This window comes from Ambystoma mexicanum, chromosome 1p, assembly GCF_040938575.1.
Source record: "Ambystoma mexicanum isolate Mex_15411 chromosome 1p, UKY_AmexF1_1, whole genome shotgun sequence".
Classification (NCBI taxonomy): domain Eukaryota; kingdom Metazoa; phylum Chordata; class Amphibia; order Caudata; family Ambystomatidae; genus Ambystoma; species Ambystoma mexicanum.
In genome coordinates this window covers 478084693-478100206 of record NC_090921.1, presented here as the reverse complement: position 1 = coordinate 478100206, position 15514 = coordinate 478084693, and positions in this window count along the sequence as shown.

Here is a 15514-nt window from a genome sequence, read left to right as displayed (position 1 = left end):
ATTCTGAAATAAAGTTTCTGGACCTAGCAATTCGCTCTAAAAATGGAAGACTAATATGTGACCTATACTGCAAAACTACAGCACGAAACACTCTATTGCACTTCACCAGTAATCATCCGGGCCACACTAAAAACAATCTACCATACGGACAATTCTTACGTATACGTCGGAACTGTTCTTCCCCGGATGATTACAAACAGCATGCACAGAGGTTGACCACGCGCCTAATTGCACGTGGCTACCCCAAGAAACAGCTAGCTCAAGCCAACAAACGTGCTAGGAGCTCTAACTGTGACACACTTCTAGAACTACATCGAGAGAACACAGGCCTCCAAGATGAACTTCTAACCTGTGTAGTCACCTTTGGAGCCCACACCTCAAGAATCAAACAAATCATCCACAAACACTGGCACATAGCTCAACTCAATTTACCCAAGGATCCTGTGCCCAGATTTGCCTACAAACGAGGTAAAAACCTTAAAGAGGTCCACTCATTGTTTCAACTTGTTCCAAGTGTCACTCGTACTCTTCAACCTTTACATGGCCATCATCCCTGTGGCAATTGCGTTGCTTGCCAATTTACCAAGAAAATTAGTTCTTTCTCATTTGGCACACGAAAATGGACCCTTCGGGACCTGACCAATTGCAAAAGTCACAACGTAATTTATTGCATAGAGTGTCCCTGTGGGCTGAGATATATTGGCCAAACCACACGACCAGTTAACACTAGAATATCGGAACACAGGTCCAAAATTTGCTGCAACAAATTTGTCTGCACCACTGGTTGAACATTTCTTGTCTGCCAACCATACTCCTAACAGTATTCTGTGGTGGGTTATTGAGAAAGTTAAAGGAGGCCCCGGCATCCAACACAGCCTCCTTATGAAAGAGGCACGATGGATCCGTAGGATGGACACATATCATGGGGGCCTCAAAGACATTTTTCAACCTCTGTTATAAAAGATCCATACTGCTTGCTCCCAGCACTCTCTCTTTCATTTATTGGTCATCATGAACAAACATGTGATTAACCACGAGGTCAACATACATTTAAAACTCCAACACTTACATAGGGTTTCTGACATGCACTAATATTTTTCTACCCAGTGGTAGTTCGTTACTCTGGCAGCTTGTATTCCTTATCAGCCATTAGACCTTGTTGCCTGCTTGTCAGGCCAAATGCGCTGCAACTATGGTTTTGATCAATCACCAACCACTCCAACACACGCGCATTGGTGGTTTCCTTAGCAACGCCAGCGCAATGTGTTAGGGAGAATTCTCTGTTTAGGCTGAATTTCCTAACCTAGTGAGTCCCCCAGCAGCTTTGCTGGATTTCTGGAGTTTGTTTTTTTCATCCTGCCAAGAGTGAGACTCTTTCTTCCCACTCTTGGACATGATTTGTGGTAGATTGCTTTGAATGTCAATGTGTTCGATGGGCTATGGGGTCTTTTACTCCATAAGGCCTCATGTGTTTTGCTATGTGTGTTACACAGCACCCTCTGTGCCGTAACACTGGGGTGTCCTAGGTGACCCCCACCATAGACTCCATACCCTGGGGCTGACTACTGTCTCCCCGGGCGTGTAAAGTCACCATTGGCTTTCCTAGACCTAAATTTACTGACAGAACCAGTACAAACCATCCTATTGTGGACGTACTGGTAGGGGTACTTCGATTACCCCTGGGTCTGTTATTCGAGGGGGCACTGTCCCATCCCCCCTCGTCGAATTTTGGCTGGTGGCAGTGGAAACTACTTTTTATATTCGACCACGAATATATTCCTATGGCATCCTTCCCATTGTTGGAGGCTAATACTTTTTCACATTGGTCTCTAACATACCACCGGTTTATTTATCTTAAATAAATCCACCGGTTGGTATTTTCTGCCAGAACTCTGTTTTTAAAATGGCGTATGTGTTCGCCTCTGTAACTCCGAACCAAAGGTTGAGCCCTTTGTTCCACTTTTGGCGGGCTTCTACACAGAAGCCCTCCAGAGTGGTGCCATTCTGTCTGGGTACCACAGGGGGTGTGGGAGGGGGTTTAGGCACCCTGGACTGAGTTGCCTTCCCAACTCAAGTCACACTCTGGTGTGATTGGCCCAAGTGGTGAGCCGCCCCGCTCACCACTTAGCATGTTTGAGTGACAGCTAGGCTGAATGAATGGGGGTTTTCTGCATAAAAGCAGGGATTTTGGGACTGGAATTTCAGGCGTCGCCACAGGACCTAAGAATCCGACGAGGGTAATGCTGAGCCGGCCTGCAACGACGACACCTCCGTTGGAGCCCTGCTGAACCGACTCACCACTTCCCAACGACAGAGGAGATCTCCCTGCTGGAGAGTCTTCTTCCCTTGACTGGTGGGAACAACCGGTCCCTTGCTTTTTCTTCGCTTCCAGGACGTAGTGGTCGAATTGCCCGTGCTGAGCACCCCGGCAACTGGATAGCCACTAACCACTGTACCGCGACCAAAAGGTGGTGCCTTGTGACGGAGCACTCCGCGGCTGGTCTCTTCCCTGGTGGTGCAACTATCTCCGCTTTCCTCGACGACGAGAGCATCTCTTCTTCTGGCAAAGTCCCGACTTGCATCCACCACCAGGAACAACTGCCCCTGCCGGAGCTGTCTCTTCACTTTCAAGGTACCGTGTCCGCCTGGCTTCCCTTGTGGCGGTTAGTGTGAGGTGTCTTAAATCCTTACCTTTCCACTGGGTCACCTCCAGACCTTCTTAACTTTTGTTCTAAACTAGTCCAACCTTTCTGTGACATTTTGCTACAAAGACTTGAAGTGCATTTCCACTGTGATACTTTTGTGACATACCGCCTTGCCTCTCTCCGAGTGGGCCTGGCCTCTGAACTTTGTGATCTACAGTAGACCCTGCCTTGCTTGTCTTGCATTTGCTTCGTAAAAGTGTTGGTACCGAGTTGGTTTCATACCCTGCCTTTTTCTCTCCCATTCTAACAAATATTAGAGTGCCATCTAGGTTAAAGCATTCACCTCTGTCTGCAAATAAGTGGTGCTGGTGAACCTAGACTTGTCGAAATATTGTTAGGGGATTGATATATACTTATAGTAATTGTGATTGAAGTTGTTTGCCGTATTAGTGCCAGCGTGTTGTGCATAGATGTGTTTTTAAATAAATAATTATATATCTTTACACCCAAGCTCTGATCAGTGTCTGCTTGTTCGACTGTGTAAATTGCCCTATCTTGTATACTCCAAATACTGCCTAACTCATCTTGAGAGAAGTCTGACTGCTCAGCCACAGCTACCAGGTAAATCTGGGTGGTACAGACTGCTACCAATTGGGTTTACTGCTAACTCCTGTAGTCTTAAACTTTTTGCAGTGGTCCCAGAGGGAACTGCACAGGTTTCTGCCTAACACTGGTGGCAGCGGTGGGATTTGTATCGAGTATACAGTTTAGAGTGCTTTTCGACACTTTAGGATAACTAACCACAAAGATTAGCACTAAAAAGCAACTTTCAAAAAACATGTCTACTATGTAAGTTTACAGTCAAGAGTCCTTGTCAGGTGAAAATACTGAGAGTTTGAGAGCTCTCTGTAGACAAGAGAATCTTTCTGTAAGAGGCAAGAAAGTAGAACTGATAGCGAGATTGCTGGAAAACCAAAGTCTGGGTACTGGTGAAGAGGAATCTAACCCCCCAGCAAATGTATAAAACAGTGATGGTATTGATCTGAATCAAAGTCTTGATAATAAGTCAGAAGAGGAAAGTGAACCTAAAGAACTTAGCCACTCTGAGCCTCTGTCTGCCTTACCTACTGTACCTACTGGGCCCATACCAGGTCCCACATGTAACCCTGCTTATTTTGAACTTGAACAAATGAAGCTCGAATTAGAGTACAAACGGTTTTTAGCTCAATCTGAAAGAAACCAAGAGCTAGAGTTCAGAAGGATGAATGCCCAGGCTGAGCAGAAGCAAGCTGAGTTGAGACTCACAGAAATAGAACTTAATCATGAGTTGGAAATGAAAAAGTTGTCTGTGGAAAATGCTTCTCTCTCCTCTGGTTCCTCTAGAAGTTCCAGTCCCAAAAGACCCTGGATGCCTAAGGAATTAGTGGGTATGTATGAACCTAGATTGGATGTGTTGGATTGGTTGAAAATGTTTGAGTATAATCATGGGCTCCAGGACATCACAGGGAATGAGTTACTTCCCTGGTTGTTCTCTAGGCTTCCCCTTGTTGCAACTGATGTGGTAATGGAGTTGGGGGAGGTGGATAAGAAGGATTACGAAAGTGTGAAACTAGCTTTGATAGCTAGATTCGGGAAGACCCCTTCCCAGTATCTTAAGAGGTTTAGAACCCTCAAAAAGCATGATGGTACCCCTTGGGCTACCTGGGTGAGTGAAGGGGTGAAAAACGTAGAGGGATGGATTAAGGGTTACAAAGTGAACACTTATGAGGGTATGAAGAATCTTTTTATGTTGGAGTCTATTTATGATGCCTGTTCTCCTGAGCTCAGACAGCACTTGGCTGATTTGAAGGAATTGGATTACAGGACGCTAGCTAAGGCTGCTGACTTGTGGGTTGCCAACAGGGCTACTCATAAGGATTCTGGGGCAACTCAGAAAAAGGATGAGGGAAGACAGTCTAAAAAAGACTCAAAAGAAAATTCTAATAACTCAAATTCCAAAGAGGGCACGAAACAAAACCATAAGGCTAAGCCACAAGGAAAACAGCAGCAGAATAGTGTACCGTCTGGTGCCAAACCATAGGGAGGCCAGAACAGGCTACCATTCCAGAAAGCATTCAGTAAATGCTTTGTTTGTGGCTCTACTGACCATGTGAAAGGAGATCCCAGATGCAAGGGTAAACCTTCAGGGGTCCAGCTTGTCTCCTTATCCTTCGCTACAGAGGAGGAAGTCCAAATGGCAAGTGGAAACTTTCTACTGCTGGCTGATGAACCCCTTGGAGTCTCAGCCAGTGTTTCTTTATTGTCTCTGGGTTTGTGGGAACAACAGAATTTAGATGTCTATAATTCTATCCCAGATAATACTAAAGAGTATTATAAGGACAGTGTCCAGGTGAATGGTCAGGAGACTCCTGCCATTAGGGACACTGGGACCAGCATAACTGTGGTGGATAAATCTTTTTTTCAGGCTGAGGATGTTGCTAAGGCACCCACACGCCTCACCAAGTTAGCTGGAGGGCCTGTGCAGATGCTTCCCCAATTACCAGTTCTCATCCAGTGTAATGACATGACTGTGAAGATACCTGTCAGCATACAGAGTGAGGTAACAGGACGAGTTCTGTTGGGTAACGATTTAAAAACTCTCGGAGTTGTGTCTCATACCCCCAGACCTCCTAGTAAACGGTTACAAGAGCTAACCAGACCTGCAAGGGAGAGAACCATGAGAGGTACTCCCCAGAAGATGATGAAGAAAGATATCACTCCTGCTCCACTGGAATTGTCAGCTGCTGTCTCAAAGAAATCAGAAGCGAAAGGGAAACCTAAAACGTCTATACCGAAACCAGCAGCCAGCATTTCAGTGCAGCCAACAAGGACCTCCCCTCGGTTGTCCAAAGTTACACCCGTAACTCCCCCTCCAGCTGAGGCTGAGAGGGTGGTACAACCCTGTGTGGTAGAGTTAGACTCTGAGGAAGAGCTAATGGAAGGCCAGGAACTCATTGGAGATTTGGATCCTGTTGACCATCCTGAGCTGCAGTCTTTACTGGCAGAAGGTGGGCCCAACAGGGCGGACTTCAGTAAGGGACAGAGAGAATGTCCAACTCTGGAAGGTCTTCGCCACCAGGCAGAAGCTCAGGCTGAAGGGCAAGAGCCTGGGAAATACAGGTTGCACTGGGAAGATGGCCTCTTCTACAGTGAACCGACCGAGTCTGCACCTGGAGACTACAAACGACTTGTAGTACCCCAAGATAACAGACAACAGTTCCTGCAGTTAGCCCATGAGATTCCTTTGGCTGTTCACTTGAGTTTCAAGAAGACTAAGGAAAGGCTCTCTCTCTACTTTTATTGGCCAAAGATGGGGGCCAAAGTAGAAAAACACTGCAGGAGCTGCCACACCTGCCAGACCTCTGGTACGGTTGGCTCCAAGAATGTGGCACCTTTAGTGCCTCTCCCAGTTGTGGGAGTCCCATTTGAGAGAGTAGGGATTGACATTGTTGGTCCCCTTGATCCTCCAACCTCCTCAGGCAACAGGTTTATACTTGTTGTAGTAGACCATGCTACTAGGTATCCTGAGGCAATTCCTATGAGGACTGTTATGGCTCCGGCCGTGGCTAAGGCCCTCCTTGGTATTTTTACCAGGGTCGGGTTTCCTAAGGAAGTAATCTCTGACAGGGGGTCAAACCTTATGTCCCACTACATGAAAGCCATGTGGAAAACCTGTGGAGTTACTTACAAGTTCTCAACAGTTTACCACCCACAAACCAATGGGTTGGTAGAAAGGTTCAACCGAACCATGAAGAGCATGATAGGTGCTTTAGAGGAACCCCTTAAACGAAAGTGGGATCTTCTACTGCCATGCCTTCTATTTGCTTATAGAGAAGTCCCTCAGGAGGGAGTAGGTTATTCTCCCTTTGAGCTTCTCTATGGTCATCCCGTCAGAGGTCCATTGGCCCTGATTAAAGAGGGGCTGGAGAGTGCTCCTTCCCCCAAGCCAGTCAGAGTGACTGACTACGTGATAGGTCTCCGGAGGAGAATGTCGCACATGATGGCAGAAGCAAGCGATAATTTGAAAGCTGGACAAGCTTTGGTCAAGCACTGGCATGATCAAAAGGCTAACATGGTTGAGTTCACTCAAGACCACCTAGTTCTCGTTATGATCCCAACAAGGCAGAGGTCCTTGCAAAACAAATGGATGGGACCCTTCAGAGTTGTGGGTAAACTCAGAGAGGTCAACTATCTGGTGGACTTGGGCAATCCCAAGGAGGCTCCGACAGTCTTCCACACCAATAGACTCAAAGCGTATGTCTCGAGACCTTATGTAGGAGCGTTGCTTCTAGCATCATCAGAGGAAGAAGAAGAGAGCGAAGCTCTTCCTGATCTCCTCAGAGGCTTACCCTTAGACGAAAAAATTGAAGGAGTAAATCTCTCTTCAAATCTGACACCTGAGCAATAAGAACAGTGCAAATCTATGTTGAATCAGTTTGCCTCTCTGTTCTCACTTTCAACAGGCTTGACCCCTTGGGGCCAGCATGACATACTCACTGGTGACTGTCTGCCAGTCAAAAGCAGAGGATACAGAATATCAGAAAATGAACGAACCCACATCAAAGGTGAGGTCAGCAAGATGCTTGATCTCGGGGTAATAGAGCGCTCTACTAGTCCATGGTCTAGCCCAGTTGTGTTAGTACCAAAGGCAGGATCTAAAGAACTTAGATTCTGTGTGGACTATAGAGCTCTTAATGCAGTCACCAAGACTGATGCCCACCCTTTGCCAAGAACAGATGAGTTGGTGGATAGACTTGGTTCAGCCAAGTTCCTCAGCACATTTGACTTGACGTCAGGCTATTGGCAAATAGCCCTGACATACCATGCCAAGGAGAAAACTGCATTTTCTACCCCAGTTGGCTTATACCAGTTTAAGGTAATGCCTTTTGGATTGAAAAATGCACCTGCTACATTTCAACGGATGGTAAACCAGGTTCTGAATGGGATGGAGGTCTTCTGCATAGCATACTTGGATGACATAGCAGTGTTCAGCAATTCCTGGGAAGAACATGTAACCCACCTAAGAGGTGTTTTGCAGGCTCTTGGACGAGCTAATCTGACCATAAAGGCGAGTAAATGCCAAATTGGACAGAGTAAGGTAGTCTATCTTGGACATGAGGTAGGAGGTGGAGAAATAAGGCCTTTGCTCAGTAAGATTGAAGCTGTACAAAATTGGAAAACACCTACTACTCAGACCCAGGTGAGAGCCTTCTTAGGTCTCACCGGGTATTGCAGGAATTTCATTGAGAACTATGGGACCATAGCTTCTCCTCTGAATGTCATCTCCTCTCCATAATTCCCTAAAAAGGTCAGATGGAACGAGGAGTGCAATCAGGCCTTTGAAAACTGCCAAGCCCCAGTGCTCAGAGCTCCTGATTACCACCAAACTTTCATTGTGCAGACAAATGCTTCAAATGTAGGAATAGGTGCAGTACTCAGTCAACTGGATGGGAAAGGTAGGGAGCACCCTGTTTGCTTCATCAGCCGCAAGCTGAAGGATCCTGAAACAAGGTGGGCAACAATCGAAAGAGAATGCTTTGCTATCGTGTGGGCTCTGAAGAAGTTTAGGCCATACTTGTATGGTTCTACTTTTGTCATTCAGACTGACCACCAACCCTTGAGATGGTTAATGCAAATGAAAGGGGAAAACCCAAAACTACTGAGATGGTCAATCTGCCTGCAAGGGTTTGATTTCACCATTGAGCACAGGTCAGGGTGTCACCACCAAAATGCTGATGGTCTCTCTAGGATGTATGTCATCGACTAGAGGTATGAGATTCATCCAGGAGTGGATTAAATCCTCCTGTCCCTTAGTCTGGGGGGGGGGGGTGAGTGTTAGGGAGAATTCTCTGTTTAGGCTGAATTTCCTAACCTAGTGAGTCCCCCAGCAGCTTTGCTGGATTTCTGAAGTTTGTTTTTTCATCCTACCAAGAGTGAGACTCTTTCCTCCCACTCTTGGACATGATTTGTGGTAGATTGCTTTGAATGTCAATGTGTTTGATGGGCTATGGGGTCTTTTACTCCATAGGGCCTCATGTGTTTTGCTATGTGTGTTACACAGCACCCTCTGTGCCCTAACACTGGGGTGTCCTAGGTGACCCCCACCATAGACTCCATACCCTGGGGCTGACTACTGTCTCCCCGGGCGTGTAAAGTCACCATTGGCTTTACTAGACCTAAATTTACGAACAGAACCAGTACAAACCATCCTATTGTGGACGTACTGGTAGGGGTACTTCGATTACCCCTGGGTCTGTTATTTGAGGGGGCACTGTCCCGCCCCCCCTCGTCGGGTTTTGGCTGGTGGCAGTGGAAACTACTTTTTATATTCGACCCCGAATATATTCCTATGGGATCCTTCCCATTGTTGGAGGCTAATACTTTTTCACATTGGTCTCTAACATAACACCGGTGTATTTATCTTAAATAAATCCACCGGTTGGTATTTTCTGCCAGAACTCGGTTTTTAAAATGGCGTATGTGTTCGCCTCTGTAACTCCGAACCAAAGGTTGAGCCCTTTGTTCCACTTTTGGCGGGCTTCTACACAGAAGCCCTCCAGAGTGGTTCCATTCTGTCTGGGTACCACAGGGAGTGTGGGAGGGGGTTTAGGCACCCTGGACTGAGTTGCCTTGCCAACTCAAGTCGCACTCTAGTGTGATTGGCCCAAGTGGTGAGCCGCCCCGCTCACCACTTAGCATGTTTGAGTGACAGCTAGGCTGAATGAATGGGGGTTTTCTGCATATAAGCAGGGCTTTTGGGACTGGAATTTCAGATGTCGCCACAGGACCTAAGAATCCGACCAGGGTAAAGCTGAGCCGACCTGCAACAACGACACCTCCGGTGGAGCCCTACTGAACTGACTCACCACTTCCCAACGACAGAGGAGATCTCCCTGCTGGAGAGTCTTCTTCCCTTGACTCTTGGGAACAACCGGTCCCTTGCTTTTTCTTCGCTTCCAGGACGTAGTGGTCGAATTGCCCGTGCTGAGCATCCCGGCAACTGGATAGCCACTAACCACTGTACCGCGACCAAAAGGTGGTGCCTTGTGACGGAGCACTCCACGGCTGGTCTCTTCCCTGGTGGTGCAACTATCTCCGCTTTCCTCGACGACGAGAGCATCTCTTCTTCTGGCAAAGTCCCGACTTGCATCCACCACCAGGAACAACTGCCCCCGCCGGAGCTGTCTCTTCACTTTCAAGGTACCGTGTCCGCCTGGCTTCCCTTGTGACGGTTAGCGTGAGGTGTCTTAAATCCTTACCTTTCCGCTTGGTAGCCTCCAGACCTTCTTAACTTTTGTTCTAAACTGGTCCAACCTTTCTGTGACATTTTGCTACAAAGACTTGAAGTGCATTTCCACTGTGATACTTTTGGGACATACCGCCTTGCCTCTCTCCGAGTGGGCCTGGCCTCTGAACTTTGTGATCTACAGTAGACCCTGCCTTGCTTGTCTTGCATTTGCTTAGTAAAAGTGTTGGTACAGAGTTGGTTTCATACCCTGCCTTTTTCTCTCCCATTCTAACAAATATTAGAGTGCCATCTAGGTTAAAGCATTCACCTCTGTCTGCAAATAAGTGGTGCCGGTGAACCTAGACTTGTCGAAATATTGTTAGGGGATTGATATATACTTATAGTAATTGTGATTGAAGTTGTTTGCCGTATTAGTGCCAGCGTGTTGTGCATAGATGTGTTTTTAAATAAATAATTATATATCTTTACACCCAAGCTCTGATCAGTGTCTGCTTGTTCGACTGTGTAAATTGCCCTATCTTGTATACTCCAAATACTGCCTAACTCATCTTGAAAGAAGTCTGGCTGCTCAGCCACAGCTACCAGGTAAATCTGGGTGGTACAGACTGCTACCAATTGGGTTTACTGCTAACTCCTGTAGTCTTAAACTTTTTGCAGTGGTCCCAGAGGGAACTGCACAGGTTTCTGCCTAACACAATGCGATGCGTTGCTCCTCACTTCCGCATACCTGGGAGAAACACTAGCACAAGTACGCATGCGTGGTCTCCAAGGCTACGAATGACTACACAACATTCGAGCGGACGCGCATGCGCAGTTTCCCCAGCACTCAGTAAAACACCAGCTCTATGCGGTATGTCACACTTCGCTTCCACATTCCCGGAACCGCGCCTGAGTGCACGACTTGGACTTGGGCAGTGAAGATTCGAGCCGCCGTCGTCTCTTCTGTCCAACTGAAGACACAAGGTGAGCAAATGGTTGCCGTTCCGTGCACGCACACGCACCACTCCAGTCCACCGTGACCAGACTACGTGTGCAAGGCGGGGTAAGCTTCCCTCACCCTAAAAAATCTCTTAATTGCTCACAACCCCGACATCCATTAATTTTTTGTGCATGCAGCAAAACCCAATCACGTTTACACTAGTAAGCCCTGGAGCCCTTATTCATAGCACAGTAAATGCAAACATTGGACGTTTGCTCTACCTAGCCTATACATTTAGTATATGCAGCTTTACGTACCCGGTAGCAGTAGACTTCACCTTTGAACACTGCACCAGTCATCTGCACGGGCCCTTTACGCTGGCCCTGCTTACGAAGCACTAAATATTTGCTGTACCAGCGCACATCCAGAGTAACCTGAACTTCTTACTCATGTAAGCACCTAATTATCCTCAAGTGTACGGTTTCTTCCTGGACCACGTTCCACTGACCCTTTTTCTTCAAAGCTTAGTATCTTTCATGCACTCACCGCCGCCTGTACCTATATGTGGCTGGGACCTCGGTGCACTTTTCACTCTTTATTTTGTGATCTGGTTGCCATGATCAATACGATGGCTTATCCTCACCAATGGCTGTCTGTATGACTTATTTTCGGCCTCGAGATTTCCTGTGAAACTCCCAAATTTATGGTGAAGCCCTTCGCTTGGCCCGGCATTTGCACTACTGGTCCTGGCGTTTTGACGCTCACCTCCGTCTCCCCTATCCCATGTGTGGGCACACCAAATGCGCTTGTGATTATGTGCACCGACAAGTAAGTCTTCTAAACCGGTTGCCATGAGAACCAATTTAGCATCAGTTTAAAGCCCTATTAATTAGGACTTCCACTTCTCACAACCCACTCTTATTACATTAATGTTATCTAATACAGGGTACCTGATTTGGAGCCCTGATGAAGGCGGCATACATACCCATTCCTCACCACCGAAACGTGATGACTACAGGGAAGAATGGTCTACCTGTAGCTTAGCCTGTTGGTAACTTCGCCACCAACTAGAACATTTTCCATGTTGGTAATTGATCTGATATCCTGAATCAAAAGACCCTGCATCATTTATTGACTTTTACATCAAACAACCTTAACCCCATAAACAAGGAATTGCTGTATGAAATTACAGGGATCCATGATGCAATGACTCTTTACTAAATTGCACATGCATGTATAATATGTTTTTTGGGTTGTTTGGTTTGTTTTCTTGCACTTTATTTGTAGAATTATTCACTTTGAGTTGCTTTATAATGTTTTGAAAAAATGAAATTTGCTTGTATTAACTGTTTATTATTATGTTTGAAATATTTTTGTTTCTGTTTTCATGACTATCTTTTATAAAAAACACATTTTTCACCAATCCTTGGTTTGTAAAACTGTACTATTCTGTTCAACTGTTCAAAATTCACCTCCTAAGTGGGTGGTATTGACCGTTTGAGCGGTGGGCTAACCTTGGGATTGCTAAAATCAAGCAACTCCATTTTTTCTTAAGAACTTAGGCCAAACATTGATTTTTTACCTGCTCTTTAATCTCTGTGGTTAAAGCTCCAACAGTAAGGGTACCTCTCTTGTTCACACATACCCCACATCAGGCCAGACTGGAGCTGACACCTGACCCCAAAATCCAAGACATAAACTGCCCTACTATGAAAATGAGGCAGTGCTACAACCATTCCATAGCCATCAACATGTACACTGCACATAATCAGACCGTAGCCCCCGCAACACAATGCTGTGACAAGCATTTACTATGGCCAATGCACAGGACCAAATTCCAACATCAAAAAGGACAGTTGTCCATTACTGCGTACAAAGGAGTCACATGAGGGCAAAATACATGAACCCACTCCTACACCAACACAGAGGTCCAGAATAACAGCATGGCAACATCTGTCGGTTAAAGTGAGATCATCAAGAGTTTGCCATCAACGGTGACAGGATGTAAGCATACGATTGACTACACATCAACTAGATCATGGGAACAACCGGCGTGGACTACCACAGTGCGTGAGTACTCATAAGGAATAGGACACCCCTGCGCCCTCTAGACGATGCCACGCACACCTGTCGATCAGATGAATTGACACATTGCAGTTACTTTATGTGGCTCTATTAATGCATGGATATGTGGATGCAAATAGGAAAAAATGCATGCTATTGTGTCATTGATACAGGTCACATTTGATGTAATCACTTACACATAACCATTGTTGCACACATGCAGATGATGCTGGCTATCCCTTGAAGAGGTGGCTCCTTACCCCTGTCCGGAACCCGCAGAACAGGCACAAAGAGGACTACAATCGTGCGCATACACGTACCCGTCTGGTGATTGAGCAGACATTTGGCCTATTGAAGGCACGGTTTCACTGCCTCAGCAGGTCTGGTGGGGCACTCCTGCACAGGCATGAGAAGGTGGGCAAGATCATCATGGCATGTGTCATGCTACAAAATATGTGCATCAGACGGAATGTGCCTCTGCCCCCTGACGCTGAACTGCAACCACTTGACGATGGGGATGAGGAGGGTGGAGATGGGGCTGCACTTCAGGGAGGTAGCGATGCACAGGAGGGACATGCCGTGCGGCAGACTTTGATTAACCAATGTTTCTAGCACACATGGATGCAGAGTGTGCCATGGAGGTGGGACTCAGGGCACTGGGTGAGTCAGGGACATGGACACTGTTCATTGTTCACCAATAAAGCACACGTACACAATAAGCAATGTCCGGTCATGTGAATTCTCATTTCACAACAGGTTTATTGAAGTAATATAACATAGAACGTGCACAAGCCCACCACCAGACACACACCCTCTCCCTCCTCCCCCTCAACTTCCCCAAACACACTCTCCCCCCTCCGCCTCCCCCTCAACTTCCCCACACACCCGCTCCCCCTCCTCCTCCTTCCTCAACTTCCCCACACAGCCTCTCCCCCCTCCCCACTCAACTTCCCCACACATGGTGTGCACTAGCATGCACCATTAGTCTTCAGGAGTTCCGAATGGCATGCTGTACCTACACACCTTGTCCACTGCCAGCACCAGGTGGATCCCTGTCCGACCTGTGCAAATTCACCCAGACCTACGCAGGGGGCTGGTCTGAGTGGAGCTGGCATTTGACGAGATGCCAGGTTGTTCAACCACCTGTGCAGGACGCAGGGCCTCCAATGCTGCCACCATGTGGGTGAGGACCTGCCTCACAGCCGCCAATTCATTGCATATGTCTTTGGAAGTGGACTCAATGGCAGATTTGAGGGATGCTGCGCATTCCCTTATATCCTCCCTTGCCTGGCCACATTCGATGATGTGCTGGGTCACCAGCCCTGTCAGCTCCTCCTGGCGCTGTTGGATTGCCCTGATCCCCACTTGCCTGTCCTGGACACTGGTGGATGTCGAAGGTGCATGCGACATGGTTGGTGCTTCATGCATGCTCGTCACGGGGCTGAGGCTCCCTGCCCATGACTCCACAGCAGACAGCTCATGGCTTCTGGTATTGTGTATGCTGGGTGGGGAGAGATGGGGTGACTGCAGGGGGCCTGTAGCGGTAGGTGTGCCAGGTGTCAGACTATGTGCCTCATCATCTGACACGACTGCTGTGGCAGCTGCCTCTCTGCCAGTACTGCTGGCAGTGGATACAGTGCCTTCAACCACTGGCTCCTGTGTGGTGGTGGCTGGCATGGGTGCCTTGGTGGTGGGCAAATTTCACATTGGTTTTTTAGGTTCTGCGGTTGTGTGGGGCTTGTGAGGTAGTGCTGGTTTCACTCTTGCCCTTGATGTTGAGGGCCTGTTTGTTCCCTCCATGCCCCTGGACTTCTTGATTGGTGTTGCAGGCTGCTCCCTGGGGTCATGTTCATCGCTGTCAGATTGTGTGCCTGTGAGGTACGAAGAGAGGGAGAGCATTAGTGATGGGTGTACGTGCATCAGGCATGCATTGGGGTAGCAGCATTTCCATGGAATGGGGGGTATTTGCTGTTGGAGCAGTGACATACGGGTTGCTTGCCTTTTTGGGTGGGTCATGCAGGGATGCATCTGGGCTGACACATGTATGGGGTGCATCATGCATGTGAACAAGATGGTGCTGTGCACTGCCTGTAGGTAAGTTTGCGTTCTTGTGTCTGGTGGCCCCTGCTTTGCATCATTACACTGTCAGTTCGGGGGGACATTGTCATGGTTTCCATTACACTGGTTTATTTGGGACACCTACCTGCATCAGCCGATGACGGGGCTCCTCGCACCATATCCCCAACTCCCTCAATTGCCTCCATTCCGATGGTGCTCGCACAAGTCTCCTCCCAGCGAGTCATCTTTATTGGTGAGCCACCTCCACCACCTGTTGCCATTTCCTGGCTACGGTTTGCCGAGATGATATTCAGGACCCGTAGCCGCAGGCCATCCCAGCGCTTCTGGACATATTTCACTGTGCGCTGGGTGGTGCCAACCGCACTCACTTTACGCGCCACCTCCGCCCAGATTTCTTGTTTGCGCAACAGTGCTGGTTGGCGCATGTCATTGGAAACCACAACATCCCCATTTTCTGCCAAGGTGTCAGCGGGCATGTTGAACTCTTCTTCTGAGAAGCGCTCCTTGCGCATGCGCGCA